This window comes from Marmota monax, unplaced genomic scaffold, assembly GCF_021218885.2.
Source record: "Marmota monax isolate L192 unplaced genomic scaffold, Marmota_monax_Labrador192_F-V1.1 WCK01_AAM20220418_F8-fsc00132, whole genome shotgun sequence".
NCBI lineage: Eukaryota > Metazoa > Chordata > Mammalia > Rodentia > Sciuridae > Marmota > Marmota monax.
Genome location: NW_026695199.1, coordinates 1,393,385 through 1,409,667, shown reverse-complemented (window position 1 = coordinate 1,409,667; position 16,283 = coordinate 1,393,385).

Here is a 16,283-nt window from a genome sequence, read left to right as displayed (position 1 = left end):
AAAGAATTTATTTAATGAATGGTACTGGAATAACATTAAACAAAACAAAACAAAATTTCCACTTATGCCTCACAATGCAATGAAAAGTTACTTCACCATGAATTTTAGATGTAAACATAACTGTTCATACATATTTCTAGAATAAAATAAGAAGGAATGTCTATTTTACATGGAGGCAAAGGTTTCTTATGAGCAGACAAGACCTAGGACAAGTAATGATATGTGAAATAATAATAAATTAGACTTGACCAAAATAAAGTCTTCTGTACATCAAAATATTTGCAAAACTCTTACAATTCAATACCAACAATCCTTCAAAAATCTACAAAATTTTTGAAAATACATTTTATATAGTAAAATGTATATGAAAAACAAGCATATAAAAGCTGTTCAACATCACTAGTTATCAGTGAAAAATGAAATAAAATATATATGGTATCACTATACCCTATAGGAATGACTAACATTAATAACACTGACAATATCAAATTTTGGAAAGATTAGGCTGAGTACAGTTGTCAAACATTGTTAGCAAAAAAGTAAAGTCTTAACAACTACAATGGAAAAATTTCTTGAATTCTACAACTACATAACCCAATAATTCTAATCCTAGACATATACTCAAGAGTATTGTTCTATACCTCAAAGGGGACTTGGTTTGCATAGGTGAAGTCATTTGTAAGAACTTATCAAATGCTCCACTTACATATACATTTTATTGCTTCCAAATTTTATCTTAAATTATTGTAGACAAAGAGAATAATCCATTCAGTTAATGATATTATTTCTGAAAATTTTATGATAAACTATATAAATATCTGCTACTTTTTTAAATGCCTCAAAAAGAAAAATAAAATCATAAATGAAAATATGTATAGATAAATGGGAGATCTGTGCATAAAGCAAGTCCAAGAAAACATTCTTAACATTTAAAACTAGTTGATAAGAATAGTAGTAGAATTTAGTGTTAAATTCTTTTAATGAAAATTTTCATTAAAGAACATTTAAAAATTTAAAAACTGGAATAACAAGCATAGCATTTTTATTGAGTTTGGAACTGGAGTATTAATCTCAATAAAGTTTTCTCAAGAAAGTTATTTTTAAAATAATTTTAGTTTTGAAAATTCTCATTAGTCTATTTGTTATCTTAAAAAAATCTTGAGAAAAGCCAAGATATTTTTACAGTATATGTGACAGCAAGTGGATATCTTCTATTGTTTCCATTACTTTGATTCTAAAGCTGGTATTACTGATTGCTGAATAATTAAAATATGCTGGTATTAAAGCAACAGTCTATTCTCCAAACTTGGAGTACATTTTAGTATTGTTCTAATTAATCATACATGACAATAGAATGTACCTTGACACCTTATTCATAAATGGAGTACAATTTCTCATTCTTCTCATTTTGCATGATGTAGAGTAACACCAGTTGTGTAATCATATATGTGCACAGGCTAATAATGTTAGATTCATTTTACTACCTTTCCTACCCCCAAACCCCATCCCTCCCCTCTACTAAAGTACCTATATTCTTCCCTAGCCCCCTGCCTCTTATGATTTAGCATCCTCATATCAGAGAAAAATTTTGGCCTTTAGTTTTTGGGGATTGACTTATTTCACTTAGCAGAACATTCTCCAGTTCCACACATTTACCAGCAAATGTCATCATTTCATTCTTCTTTAAGGCTGAGTAATATTCAGCATGATTTTTGATATAGAAATCCAAAATAAATGCAAAAACCTCTGCCAAATTAATATAACATTTTAAAAGAAATGTTAAAATTGTCAGAATACAAATGGATAAATTTATGTCAAATTTAACGACAAAAAATAAGTGAATTTGGGAGGTGATAAAGGAACATTTTTAAACATCATTGCCTAATAGTAACTGTCACAAAAGATTCTTACAGAACCCCAATCTTGCATAGAGGCCACCACAGTCTTATGCAAAAAAAACTTTGGCAAAGACATTTGCCTCATGACTATTCAACTACAGACTAATGAAGCTCTTAGTAATAATCACTGTGCCTGAGGATTTTTGTTTCAGAGTCTCTTATGAAATTCTCTTTATTTTTGTATTTAAAAGGCTCTCCTGAGTTCAACCTCCTTGAGTGTGCCCCTAGTTTATTACATAATCCATATTCCCATTGCAATGCCCTGTGATTCCTAAATAAATACCATTATTCTTTGGAGAAACTCTGATTAAAAAAGAAAATATTTAGGTTGACAGAATGAAGCAACTGAAAATTAAAATAAGATACTATTAAGTACCTATTAAGATAGGAAACCCCATGAAACACGTGATACTATTTGCTGAAAAGAACATAGAAAAATAGGAAATCTCATCTACTGTGCTGGCAATGGTTCTAATAATTAGCAGGAACTTTAGCATTTTCTTTTTTTTTAATTTTTATTGTTGGTTGTTCAAAACATTACATACTTCTTGATATATCATATTTCACACTTTGATTCAAGTGGGTTATGAACTCCCATTTTTACCCCGTATACAGATTGCAGAATCACATCAGTTACACACCCATTGATTTACATATTGCCATACTAGTGTCTGTTGTGTTCTGCTGCCTTTCCTATCCTGTACTATCCCCCCTCCCCTCCCCTCCCTCCCCTCCCCTCTTCTCTCTCTACCTCCTCTACTGTCATTCATTTCTCCCCCTTGTATTATTTTTCCCTTTCCCCTCACTTCCTCTTGTATGTAATTTTGTATAACCCTGAGGGTCTCCTTCCATTTCCATGCAATTTCCCTTCTCTCTCCCTTTCCCTCCCACCTCTCATCCCTGTTAAATGTTAATCTTCTTCTCATGCTCTTCGTCCCTACTCTGATCTTAGTTACTCTCCTTATATCAAAGAAGACATTTGGCATTTGTTTTTTAGGGATTGGCTAGCTTCACTTAGCATAATCTGCTCTAATGCCATCCATTTCCCTGCAAATTCTTAGATTTTGTCATTTTTTAATGCAGAGTAATACTCCATTGTGTATAAATGCCACATTTTTTTTATCCATTCGTCTATTGAAGGGCATCTAGGTTGGTTCCACAGTCTTGCTATTGTGAATTGTGCTGCTATGAACATCGATGTAGCGGTGTCCCTGTAGCATGCTCTTTTTAGGTCTTTAGGGAATAGACCGAGAAGGGGAATAGCTGGGTCAAATGGTGGCTCCATTCCCAGCTTTCCAAGAAATCTCCATACTGCTTTCCAAATTGGCTGCACCAATTTGCAGTCCCACCAGCAATGTACAAGTGTACCCTTTTCCCCACATCCTTGCCAGCACTTGTTGTTTGACTTCATAATGGCTGCCAATCTTACTGGAATGAGATGGTATCTTAGGGTGGTTTTGATTTGCATTTCTCTGACAGCTAGAGATGGTGAGCATTTTTTCATGTACTTGTTGATTGATTGTATGTCCTCCTCTGAGAAGTGTCTGTTCAGGTCCTTGGCCCATTTATTGATTGGGTTATTTGTTATCTTATTGTCTAATTTTTTGAGTTCTTTGTATACTCTGGATATTAGGGCTCTATCTGAAGTATGAGGAGTAATGATTTGTTCCCAGGATGTAGGCTCCCTATTTACCTCTCTTATTGTTTCTTTTGCTGAGAAAAAACTTTTTAGTTTGAGTAACTCCCATTTGTTGATTCTAGTTATTAACTCTTGTGCTATGGGTGTCCTATTGAGGAATTTGGAGCCCGACCCCACAGTATGTAGATCGTAGCCAACTTTTTCTTCTATCAGACGGCGTGTCTCTGATTTGATATCAAGTTCCTTGATCCATTTTGAGTTAACTTTTGTGCATGGCGAGAGAAAGGTATTCAGTTTCATTTTGTTGCATATGGATTTCCAGTTTTCCCAGCACCATTTGTTGAAGATGCTATCTTTCCTCCATTGCATGCTTTTAGCCCCTTTATCAAATATAAGATAGTTGTAGTTTTGTGGATTGGTTTCTGTGTCCTCTATTCTGTACCATTGGTCCACCCGCCTTTTTTGGTACCAGTACCATGCTGTTTTTGTTACTATTGCTCTGTAGTATAGTTTGAAGTCTGGTATCGCTATACCGCCTGATTCACACTTCCTGCTTAGCATTGTTTTTGCTATTCTGGGTCTTTTATTTTTCCATATGAATTTCATGATTGCTTTCTCTATTTCTACAAGAAATGCGTTGGGATTTTGATTGGCATTGCATTAAACCTATAGAGAACTTTTGGTAATATTGCCATTTTGATGCTGTTAGTTCTGCCTATCCATGAACAGGGTATATTTTTCCATCTTCTAAGATCTTCTTCTATTTCTCTCTTTAGGGTTCTGTAGTTTTCATTGTTTAAGTCTTTCACCTCTTTTGTTAGGTTGATTCCAAGTATTTTATTTTATTTTTTTGAGGATATTGTGAATGGGGTGATCATCCCAATTTCCATTTCAGAGGATTTGTCGCTGATATACAGGAATGCCTTTGATTTATGAATGTTGATTTTATATCCTGCCACTTTGCTGAATTCATTTATTAGCTCTAATAGTTTCTTTGTAGACCCTTTTGAGTCTGCTAGGTATAGAATCATGTCTTCCGCAAATAGTGATAATTTAAGTTCTTCTTTTCCTATTTTTATGCCTTTAATTTCTTTCGTCTGTCTAATTGCTGTGGCCAGTGTTTCGAGAACTATGTTGAACAGAAGTGGTGAGAGAGGGCATCCCTGTCTTGTTCCAGATTTTAGAGGGAATGCCTTCAGTTCTTCTCCATTCAGAATGATGCTAGCCTGAGGCTTAGCATAGATTGCTTTTACAATATTGAGGTATGTTCCTGTTATCCCTAGTTTTTCTAGAGTTTTGAACATAAAGGGATGCTGTACTTTGTCGAATGCTTTTTCCGCATCTATCGAGATGATCATATGGTTCTTATTTTTAAGTCTATTGATGTGGTGAATAACATTTATTGATTTCCGTATATTGAACCAGCCTTTCATCCCAGGGATGAATCCTACTTGATCATGGTGCACAATTTTTTTGATATGTTTTTGTATCCGATTTGCCAGAATTTTATTGAGGATTTTTGCATCTAGGTTCATTAGAGATATTGGTCTGTAGTTTTCTTTCTTTGAAGTGTCTTTGTCTGGTTTAGGAATCAGGGTGATGTTGGCCTCATAGAATGAATTTGGAAGTTCTCCCTCTTTTTCTATTTCCTGAAATAGCTTGAAAAGTATTGGTATTAGTTCCTCTTTAAAGGTTTTGTAAAACTCTGCTGTATACCCATCTGGTCCTGGGCTTTTCTTAGTTGGTAGTCTTTTGATGGTTTCTTCTATTTCCTCAATTGATATTGGTCTGTTTAGGTTGTCTATATCCTCCTGGCTCAATCTGGGCAGATCATATGACTTAAGAAATTTATCGATGCCTTCACTATCTTCTATTTTATTGAAGTATTAGGATTCAAAATAATTTCTGATTATCTTCTGTATTTCTGAATTGTCTGTTGTGATATTGCCTTTTTCATCCTGTATGCTAGTAATTTGAGTTCTCTCTCTTCTTCTGTTCTTTAGCATGGCTAACGGTCTGTCGATTTTATTTATTTTTTCAAAGAACCAACTTTTAGTTTTATCAATTTTTTCAATTGTTTCTTTTGTTTCGATTTCATTAATTTCAGCTCTGATTTTAATTATTTCTTGCCTTCTACTTCTTTTGCTATTGTTTTGCTCTTCTTTTTCAAGGATTTTGAGATGAAGTATGAGATCATTTATTTGTTGTTTTTTTTTTTCTCTTTTTTTAAGGAATGAACTCCAAGCAATGAATTTTCCTTTTAGAACTGCTTTCAATGTGTCCCATAGATTCCGATATGTTGTGTCTCTGTTTTCATTTGTCTCTAAGAATTTTTAAATTTTCTCCTTGATGTCTTCTATAACCCATTGATCATTCAGTAACCTATTGTTCATTCTCCAAGTGATGCATGCTTTTTCCTTCCTTCTTTTATCGTTGATTTTCAGTTTCATTCCATTATGATCAGATAAGATGCCTGGTATTATCTCTACTCCTATATATTGTCTAAGAGTTGCCCTGTGACATAATATATGATCTATTTTTGAGAAGGATCCATGTGCTGCTGAGATAAAAGTATAACTGATTGATGTTGGGTGGTATATTCTATATATGTCAATTAAGTCTAGGTTATTAATTGTGTTATTGAGTTCTATAGTTTCCTTATTCAACTTTTGTTTGGAAGATCTGTCCATTGGTGAGAGAGGTGTGTTGAAGTCTCCCATGATTATTGTATGGTGGTCTATTAGACTCTTGAACTTGAGAAGAGTTTGTTTGATAAACATAGCTGCACCATTGTTTGGGGCATATATATTTATGATTGTTATGTCTTGTTGGTGTATGGTTCCCTTGAGCAGTTTGTAGTGTCCCTCTTTATCCCTTTTGATTAACTTTGGCTTGAAATCTATTGTATTTGATATGAGTATGGACACTCCTGCTTATTTCCGAAGCCCATATGAATGATATGATTTTTCCCAACCTTTCAACTTCAGTCTATGTATGTCTTTTCCTAGCAAATGTGTCTCCTGTAGGCAGCATATTGTTGGGTCTTGTTTTGTGATCCATTCTACTAGCCTGTGTCTCTTGATTGGTGAGTTTAAGCCATTAACATTTAGGGTTATTATTGAGATATGGGTTGTTCTTCCAGCCATATTTGTTTATTTATGTTACTAAACATGGTTTGTTTTCCTCTTTGATTATTTCCCCCCCTTTACTGTCCTACCTCCCACTGTTGGTTTTCATTGTTATTTTCCATTTCCTCTTCCTGTAATTTTTTGTCAAGGATGTTTTGAAGAGATGGTTTCCTAGCTGCAAATTCTTTTAACTTTTGTTTATCGTGGAAGGTTTTAATTTCATCTTCCATCCTGAAGCTTAATTTCGCTGAATACACAATTCTTTGTTGCAACCCCTTTTCTTTCAGTGTTTGAAATATGTTATTCCAGGATCTTCTAGCTTTCAGAGTCTGTGTTGAAAGATCAGCTGTTATCCTGATTGGTTTACCCCTAAATGTAATCTGCTTCCTTTCTCTTGTAGCTTTTAAAATTCTCTCCTTATTCTGTATGTTGGACATCTTAATTATAATGTGTCTAGGTGTGGATCTCTTATGATTTTGCACATTGGGCATCCTGTAGGCTTCTAGGATTTGGGATTCTGTCTCATTCTTCAAGTCTAGGAAGTTTTCTCTTATTATTTCATTGAATAGATTGCTCATTCCTTTGGTTTGGACCTCTATAACTTCCTGTATCCCAATGACTCTTAAGTTTGGTCTCTTTATGTTATCCCATATTTCTTGGATGTTCTGCTCATGGTTTCTTAACAGTCTTGCTGAGCTGTCTATGTTCTTTTATAGTTGAAATACTTTGTCTTCATTGTGTGATGTTCTATCTTCTAAGTGTTCTACTCTGCTGGTAGTATTCTCAATTGAGTTTTTAAGTTGGTTTATTGTTTCCTGCATTTCTAGGTTTTCTGTTTGTTTGTTTTTTATAACCTCTATCTCCCTGTATATTTGATCTTTTGCTTCCTGGATTTGTTTATGTAATTCATTGTTGAAGTGATCTTTCATTGTCTGATTTTGCTGTCTAATGTCTTCCTTGAGACTCCAGATCATCTGAAGCATGTATATCCTGAATTCTTTATCTGACATTCCATCTGCTGCAGCTATTACCTCTTCTAAAATTGAGTTGACCTGCATTGCTTGTGGTCCTTTCTTTCTTTGTCTTTTCATACTGCTCGCGTTTCTTTCTGCTTGTTGAAACTGTTGTGTTTTTGAAATTTTCCCCCTATATCTTTATATTGCTCTTGTATAGTTGAAAAGTCTCCCTTGCAGGGGCGGGCGGCTGCTGTGCTCCTCCTCCAATTGGGGTGATCTGCCTACCACACTGACGGACCCTGGGCCTGTTCTGCCGTTCGGTCGCAGGTCTGCCTACCTTGCAGGCGCGGGTGGCAGCTCTGCTCTGCTCTTACTCCAATTGGGGTGACATGTCTACCACGCTGGCGGGTCGCTGGGCCTGTTCGGGGCACGGGCAGCAGCTCTGCTCTGCCCCTACTCCAACTGGGGTGACGTGACTACAATGCCTGCAGGCCGCTAGGCCTGTTCCTGGCACGGGCGGCGGCTCTGCTCTGCTCCTACTCCAATTGGGGTGATGTGTCTACCATGCCGGCAGGCCGCTGGGCCTCTTCTGGACGTGGGCAGTGGCTCTGCTCTGCCCCTACTCCAATTGGGGTGACGTGTGTACCACACCGGTAGGCCGCTGGGCCTGTGCTGCCGGTCGGTCACATGTCTGCCTACCTTGTGGGTGTGGGTAGCGGCTCTGCTCTGCCCCTACTCCAATTGGGGTGACGTGACTACCACGCCGGCGGGTCGCTGGGCCTGTTCCGGGCACGGGCGGTGGCTCTGCTCTGCCCCTACTCCAATTGGGGTGACGTGTCTACCACGCTGGCCGGCCGCTGGGCCTATTCCGCCGGTCGGTCGCAGGTCTGCCTACCTTGCGGTCCCTGGCGGTGGCTCTGCTCTGCCCCTACTCCAAATGGGGTGACGTGTCTGCCGCACCTGCAGGCCGCTGGGCCTGTTCCGCTGGTCGGTCGCAGGTCTGCCTACCTTGCGGGAGCGGGTGGCGGCTCTGCTCTGTCCCTACTTTAATTGGGGTGACGTGACTACCGCATGGTGGGCTGCTGGGCCTGTTACGGGCACGGGCGAAGGCTCTGCTCTGCCCCTACTCCAATTGGGGTGACGTGTGTACCACGCCAGCAGGCCGTTGGGCCTGATCTGCCAGTCGGTCGCAGGTCTTCCTACCTTGCAGACGCGGGCAGCGGCTCTGCTCTTCCCCTCCTACCACGCCCGCGGACCACTGGGCCTGTACTGCCGGTTGGTCACAGGTCTGCCTACCTTGCGGGCGTGGGTGGCGGCTCTGCTCTGCCCCTACTCCAATTGGGGTGACGTGACTACCGCGCCGGCAGGCCGCTGGGCCTGTTCCGGGCGCGGGCCGCGGCTCTGCTCTTCCCTCTGGCTTGATGACAAAGTGAGAGAGACTCAGGTGTTTGTGACTCACTTTCTTCACCAGGAGACCAACTTTTTCTGTCACCGCTGGTATGGATGAATTTCTGTCCTCCACCGCTTTCTGATGACATCAGATCTCTGCCATGTTGGTATCCCATGCGAATGGCAGCATTTCCTTCCCTTTGCCGGGTGACCAAAGCAACGGGTGAGTCCTGACCGGCCCTCACAAGCCCCGTCTCAATCCTGTCGCCATTGCCTATGAAGGCTCGGTTGGTATTTACCTCCACAGTATTCAGCGGGACCCGGACCAAGAAGCAGTTTCCGCGGGTTCTTTAGCCCTGGGCCAGAGCAGTTCTGGGAGCCGGAATTCGGCCGCTCCGGGCTCGGTGTATGTTCTGATAGGAGCAGGCTCCAAGAAGCAGTTTCCGCAGGTTCTTTAGTACTGAGCCTGAGTAATTTGTCTGTAAGACGCAGGCGAATGGCAGCCTGAAATTACCTGTTCTATGGCTGAATGAGCTGTGATCAGTCAAAAACAGGGATGGTGATGTCAGCTCTCCAAGATGGTGGCCGCTGGCTTCCTCTGTGGTCTGACCGGTGTGGAGAACCGAACTGGACCTCTTCCTTCCCCCGTCTCAAACCCAGAATTTAGCCTTGAGCACGGTGATTGCACAGCTGGCAGAAGCCTGCAGAAACCGCAGCGCTGTATCTTTGCGTTGCTATCTGGTCTTTTCCCAGCGCGCGCCGCAGACTCTAGCCACGGGGCGATTTGCTGAATAAGCAGCGTGACCGTCCGTGCGGACAAATCTCTTGCGTTTGAGCCCCCGTAGCTGATCCTCGTGCGATGAAATCCTTCCTCTAGGTTTTGGAGCATCCCAATTTTGCTGGAAATTCCAAACAAGATAGCTTTTAGCCGTTCTAACTCGTCATTCTCCTGCACAGTGACGCATTACACGGGGCTGATGCACTCCCTTTGCCACCATCTTCCCCCCTTCGAACTTTAGCATTTTCATAAGAAGCTAAGCAAAATGTTACTTCTTAATGTGGTCATTATGCATCTATGTATTTTATTTAACTAATAAAATACTGAAAAATAAATAAATATACCACAGTGAAACCAGTATGTGACACCCAGAACCCAATTCAAATAATTTTCAATGGCTAACATTGGAATGATCCAGGAATAAAATAAAGTGGTATTTGATAAAAAAAAATCCAAAGTGTAATATAGCTATTCATGAGTTCATACATATATAAGTAAATTAATGAGTAAATAAGTAAATGAGGAGAGATGAATCTTCAGTATATAAAAATTCTAAATAATTTACATAGATATTGCCATCCTAAAGTATAGGCTATACCTTGTTATGTCTTTACAAAGAATATAGTATGTGAAGGTGATAAAAGAGTACAGACTACAGTGGAGAAACCTAAAAAATGTACCTCAACCAGGTGATCAAAGTCAACATCACAGTGAAGACCATGATGACCATATGTACCCTGTGTTTAATATGAGGAAATGGCACTTTACCTCAGTGGGCCTCCTTTCAAAGATCCATAACAAGATGCATCACAAGGGAAAAAAAATCTGAAAAATCCAAACTGAAGTACTTTACAAAAACTCCTCCCGAGTACTCCAGAAAACTATCAAGGACATCAAAAGAAAGAAAATTCCAAGGCACTGTTGCAACCAAAACGAGTCTTAGCTTAGAGACAGGATAAATAAGGGCAAAACAGTATCCTCAGTGAAATGTTTGAAACTAAAAATGATGCAAAGTGAAAAACAAAGAATTATAAAAAAGTATGGTCTTTAACAAATAATAATGTATTCATATTTGTTCATCAATTGTACAAATATACAGTACTGAAACAGATATTAGTACTAGGAGAAATTTGGTGCTGGGTACAGGGGAACACTAAGCTTGAGATTTTTCTTTCTCTAAACCTAAAAATATTCCAAGATAAAAGTTTACTTAAAAAGAACAATAATTATAAAAAGAGTAGACAAACTATAGAGTGTGAGATAGTATTTTAAAATGATTTGATGGCCAGATGTTTTGGTGTATGTCTATAATTTCAGCAATTCTGGAACCCAAGGCAGGAAGATCATAAGTTCAAAGCCAGTCTCCACAATTTAGCAAGGTCCTAAGCAACTGAGATTCTGCCTTAAAGTAAGTAAGTAAGTAAGTAAATAAATAAATAAATAAATTGGCTAGCAATGTAACTCAGTGATACATTCTGAGTTCAATCCACAGTACCCAAACAAAACAAAATGAAAAAAAAATAAGATTTGATGAAGGACTTATATTTGGCAGACATAAAAAATTAAGACTAAACAAATAAAAAGCCAAAAAAAGATGAAAATGGAAGAAAGGTTATGATCTTTAGTTATTTTTAGATGAACTGTCAACTGAAACACTTTTGCTGACTAAATATTTTGGTGAGAAAATCAAAATAATCTCTCTTTTCTTAAATAAATGATAACATATTAAGAGAAACCCAATTTACCCAGAGAAACCAAGAGTTTATCATATTTTTATACATAGTGAATATTTGCTCTATAAAATGATGTGGCATTGCTTCATGCATTGCATATTTTTGATGGTGAAACAGAGACAGAAATAAAGTTTTAACTCATGAGACTCAGCTAAGAATTTAAACTGCACAGTCTTAACAGCTGAGAAAGTGAATTGCATAATCTGCTAGTGTTTTCTATTGACTAAACTTTTTCTTAAATAAAAAAGTACTGTGTTTCTCAACTATCCAACCTCATAGAATATATTGCTTATAAAATTTGTTTCAGTTTATTTACTCTACTTTGAGAGAACAGTTATATGTTCTAATTACCCAACATTACCTTTTGAAATGTTTACTGTTTTTATAATGAACAAGAAGAAGTGGTAAGAGCTGATCAGATTTTTTTCCTAAATGAATACATAGGTATTTTTAAAAGGATAAAATTTGAAGGTTTTGGACAGAGTGTTTTGTCTTAGATATAAATTGTTAGATGTTAAGTTCACAGTAGGAACCTCTTGATTTAAAAGTTAAATGGAATGAGCCAGATACTGAAGCTGTTGCTTTCTTCAAAATTAGCTATTCAATTAATGAGAGATGTTGGCAAGGATTAAGGATCAAGGACTTGGCATTATTCATTCATGTATTTATTATGTATTTCATGCCACAGTGTATTACCTAGAATCCATATCTTATAAATAAGAATTGGAAACTTTGTAACACACTGAATACCAATGTATCTTAGCTGTGTAGAAATATATTACATCTCCATGCATTTCAATAATAGCATATTAGATCTAGGACCTTACAGGTCATTGAGTTCAATTTTATAATTTTTCAAATGATGTAGGATGGGTATGGAAACTGTTTTGCAAAACCCAGAGAAAGATTATGTTACATACTTTACTCAAAAGATATGTATACTTAGTTTCTGAACTGGAATTAGAATCCAGACATCTTCATTTTCACTGTAATGTACCCTCCACTTCATTAGGTTAATAATCTAAAAAATGTGAAAAATTATGTTATATTAACTTTATGTGAAAATGTAGGAGCTCTGGTAAAATTAGGTAAAATAGAGATAATCTGTGCATTTATTTCAACAATTATTTTCAAACACTAGAAATTTCAAACAGAAAATTATGAAGTAATGGTAATCAGACACTTACCATTCTACATTTCAAGATGTTTAAGATCTTTTCCTCTCATCATTTGTATATTCAGAGTGTACGTTTTTTTTAACCTAAAAAAACTTTTGGCAATAGCTGATGTGATTTCATATTGTATGTGTATAGTTTCACTCTTCCTAAATGTAAAAATGTAAGAAATGTAGGTCATTAAATTTAGAAGTTTCCCATATGAAATTTATTTTAACGAGCTTTAAATATTTGCCAAAATATAAAAGAATAGGAATGTTTGTTAACAATATGCTATTTGAGACTGCTGCTGTCATTCATTCCAGAGTGTTACTATCCATTACTTCAAGTTCTTCTTTTTCCCCTAAGAACAGGGATAAATAATCTAAAAGCTAATTTAAATAAAGTGAATAAGGGCTAATACTGAATAAAGGTGAAGCTTAGAAGTATTTTAGGAATAAAAATAAATGGCAGCTCATGAGCCATAGACATATGTAGCATTGCCAGTGATCTGTTTTATTGAACAAATGTTTTGTCCTCGGTTTCCTTAGTCTTGTGGAACAAAAAGATAAATAACACATCTTTGTTGCTGTTCTATTTATCATGATTTCCATATATAATTTTTACTATGAAAAAATGTCAGGTTTTGGTCTTACATTATATAAGCTGAAGTTTTTAAATGACAATTAAAACTAAATAGGTTCACTGAGAATAAATAACTCAGAGAACTCACTACTTCTTAAATGAATATAGACCTTAAATCAGCTATGTAAGTTACTACAGTTTAAGTAAGTACTACAAAAAGTGCCATTTACTAATTTTTCTTCAACTCTTCAAGGTAAATAATTATTCTCCTGTATTTTGTAGAACCAGTTCTTCAAAACTTTAGTGGAGGTTCTGAAATAAAATTTGATTTGTGGAAAAAAATAAAGAAACAACTTGGATTTATTTGATTGTGTTTTTGCTTGTTTTTACCAGATATGCTATATTAGGGTAAAATAATAAAACTTTCAGAATAATCTATACAGTTAATTAGTGATCATTAGTCAGAAAGCCAACTGGGTTTGAAGAATTTTTACATCATAATCCATGTACTTAATTTCTATTCCATTTATCTGTAGAAGCTCATTATGGAGGTTTCTGTTTCTGACAATGTGGCAGATTCCAGGACTTGGGTGGCTTTTGCAATACATAATTGATATCACAGAAGGATACCCCCAAATCCCTATTGACCAAAAAAATAAAGCACTGAGAAAAAAAACAATGAAAATGTGAACTGAAATTATAGCAGTCCTGGGAGGGGTGATGACCGCCGATAACAGTAACCCTAGTCCTTTGGTTTTTTTTTTTTTTTTTGCTTTGGTGTTTTTTTTTTTTTTTTTTTTTTTTTTTTTTTAATTTTTTATTGTGGGTTGTTCAAAACATTACAAATTTCTTGACATATCATATTCCACACTTTGATTCTAGTGGGTTATGAACTCCCACCTTCACCCCATACACAGATTGCAGATTCACATCAGTTACACATCCATTGATTTACAAATTGCCATACTAGTGTCTGTTGTGCTCCGCTGCCTTTCCCATCATCCACCCTCCCCCCTCCCCACCTCTCCCCTCCCCTCCCCTCCTCTCTCTCTACCCCCTCCACTGTATAACCCTGAGGGTCTCCTTCCATTACCGTGCAATTTACCTTCTCTCTCCCTTTCCCTCCCACCTCTCATCCCTGTTAAATGTTAATCTTCTTCTCCTGTTCTTCGTCCCTACTCTGTTCTTAGTTACTTTCCTTATATCAAAGAAGACATTTGGCATTTGTTTTTTAGGGATTGGCTAGCTTCACTTAGCATAATCTGCTCTAATGCCATCCATTTCCCTGTAAATTCTATGATTTTGTCATTTTTTAATGCAGAGTAATACTCCATTGTGTATAAATGCCACATTTTTTTTATCCATTCGTCTATTGAAGGGCATCTAGGTTGGTTCCACAGTCTTGCTATTGTGAACTGTGCTGCTATGAACATCGATGTAGCAGTGTCCCTGTAGCATGCTCTTTTTAGGTCTTTAGGGAATAGACCAAGAAGGGGAATAGCTGGGTCAAATGGTGGCTCCATTCCCAGCTTTCCAAGAAATCTCCATACTGCTTTCCAAATTGGCTGCACCAATCTGCAGTCCCACCAGCAATGTAATACCTAGAACTAGAAATGAAGGCTGTGAAACTAGACCACATGAAGTAAGGTTTGAGAGCTATGTCCTCCACAAAATACCGGAGTCTGTGCTATATGTACTTTCCATGAAATAAAATAAATCAGAAAAAAACATGTATCTACTTGATTTAGATTTTAAATGCTAGAACTTTCCATTTTAAATATTGTTACATTAGTGCCATTTCTATTATTGATTTTTCTGGAAAATATTCATTTATTGTGGATTTCTGTCAAAATATACCAGGTCATTCAATTCCAAATATTCTTGGTAAGAGAGAATTTTGGAAGTGTACACATAAAAAAGAATTTATAAAAAGTAAAAGTAAATATAAGATTTCAAATCATTTTACATATTTATGCCATTTTTCATATAATAATTAGACATGCAGAATAGCAATTCATGATGTTTTTATAGTCAGTAGTGGGAGGAATCTCTTTTTACATATGATGACAATAAGCTATACTTTTGATTGAAAGAATGGCTATTGTACATAATGCATCTGGAGCTTTTCACTTAGAAGTCAGATGTTTCATTCATGAATATTGCAGTCAGTGAATTTTAAAAGAAGGCAATGATTCTAGATTGGTGAGGCTGTACTAGCGTACTATTTTGCAGGGCATCTGTAATAGCTCTATAATTATAGGGGAATTACATGTTCCTACAAATTACTTGATAATTATACTTGATATTACCAAGTAATTCAAAGATTAGTTACTATGTAACTTGCAATTTTGCAACATTTTTTTAAAGGTTTACTAAATAGTGAATGTTCAAAATGTATTTCTAATTATTTTAGGTTAGTTTTGTGCACCAATTTTGGTAGTAAAAGCAAATATTTCTCAGAAAAAAATGTGAAAGTATATGAATTATTTGTCTTGATATATAATTTCTGTTCATAATACATTTCATAATTACATTTTCTTTAATATGATTCTGTGAATTCTGATACAAGTGACTTTTGGACCAAAATAGTTACAAAAATTGATATAATAAAAAGGTTCTCTTTTATCCAAGCAATTATAACTATATTATGTTCACAGTTAACAAACCTTAATGATCAAATGGAAAATCAGCTAGTTTATATCAAAGACTCAACAATATTTATATATTAATTGATATGTAAATCAATGGAAGTGTAATTGATGTGATTCTGCAATCTGTATATGGGCTAAAAATGGGAGTTCATAACCCACTTGAAGCAAAGTGTGAAATATGATATATCAAGAACTATGTAATGTTTTGAACAACCAACAATAAAAAAAAAATTAAAAAAAAAAAAAAATTGACATAGGGCAATTATAAGATTTTAGAGACAATATAAAAAATTGGTGTAACTATAGGGAAATCGAAACACAAGATTTTAACAAAAAATGTAAAAGAAAAATAATTATGGAATATGTCTTTGA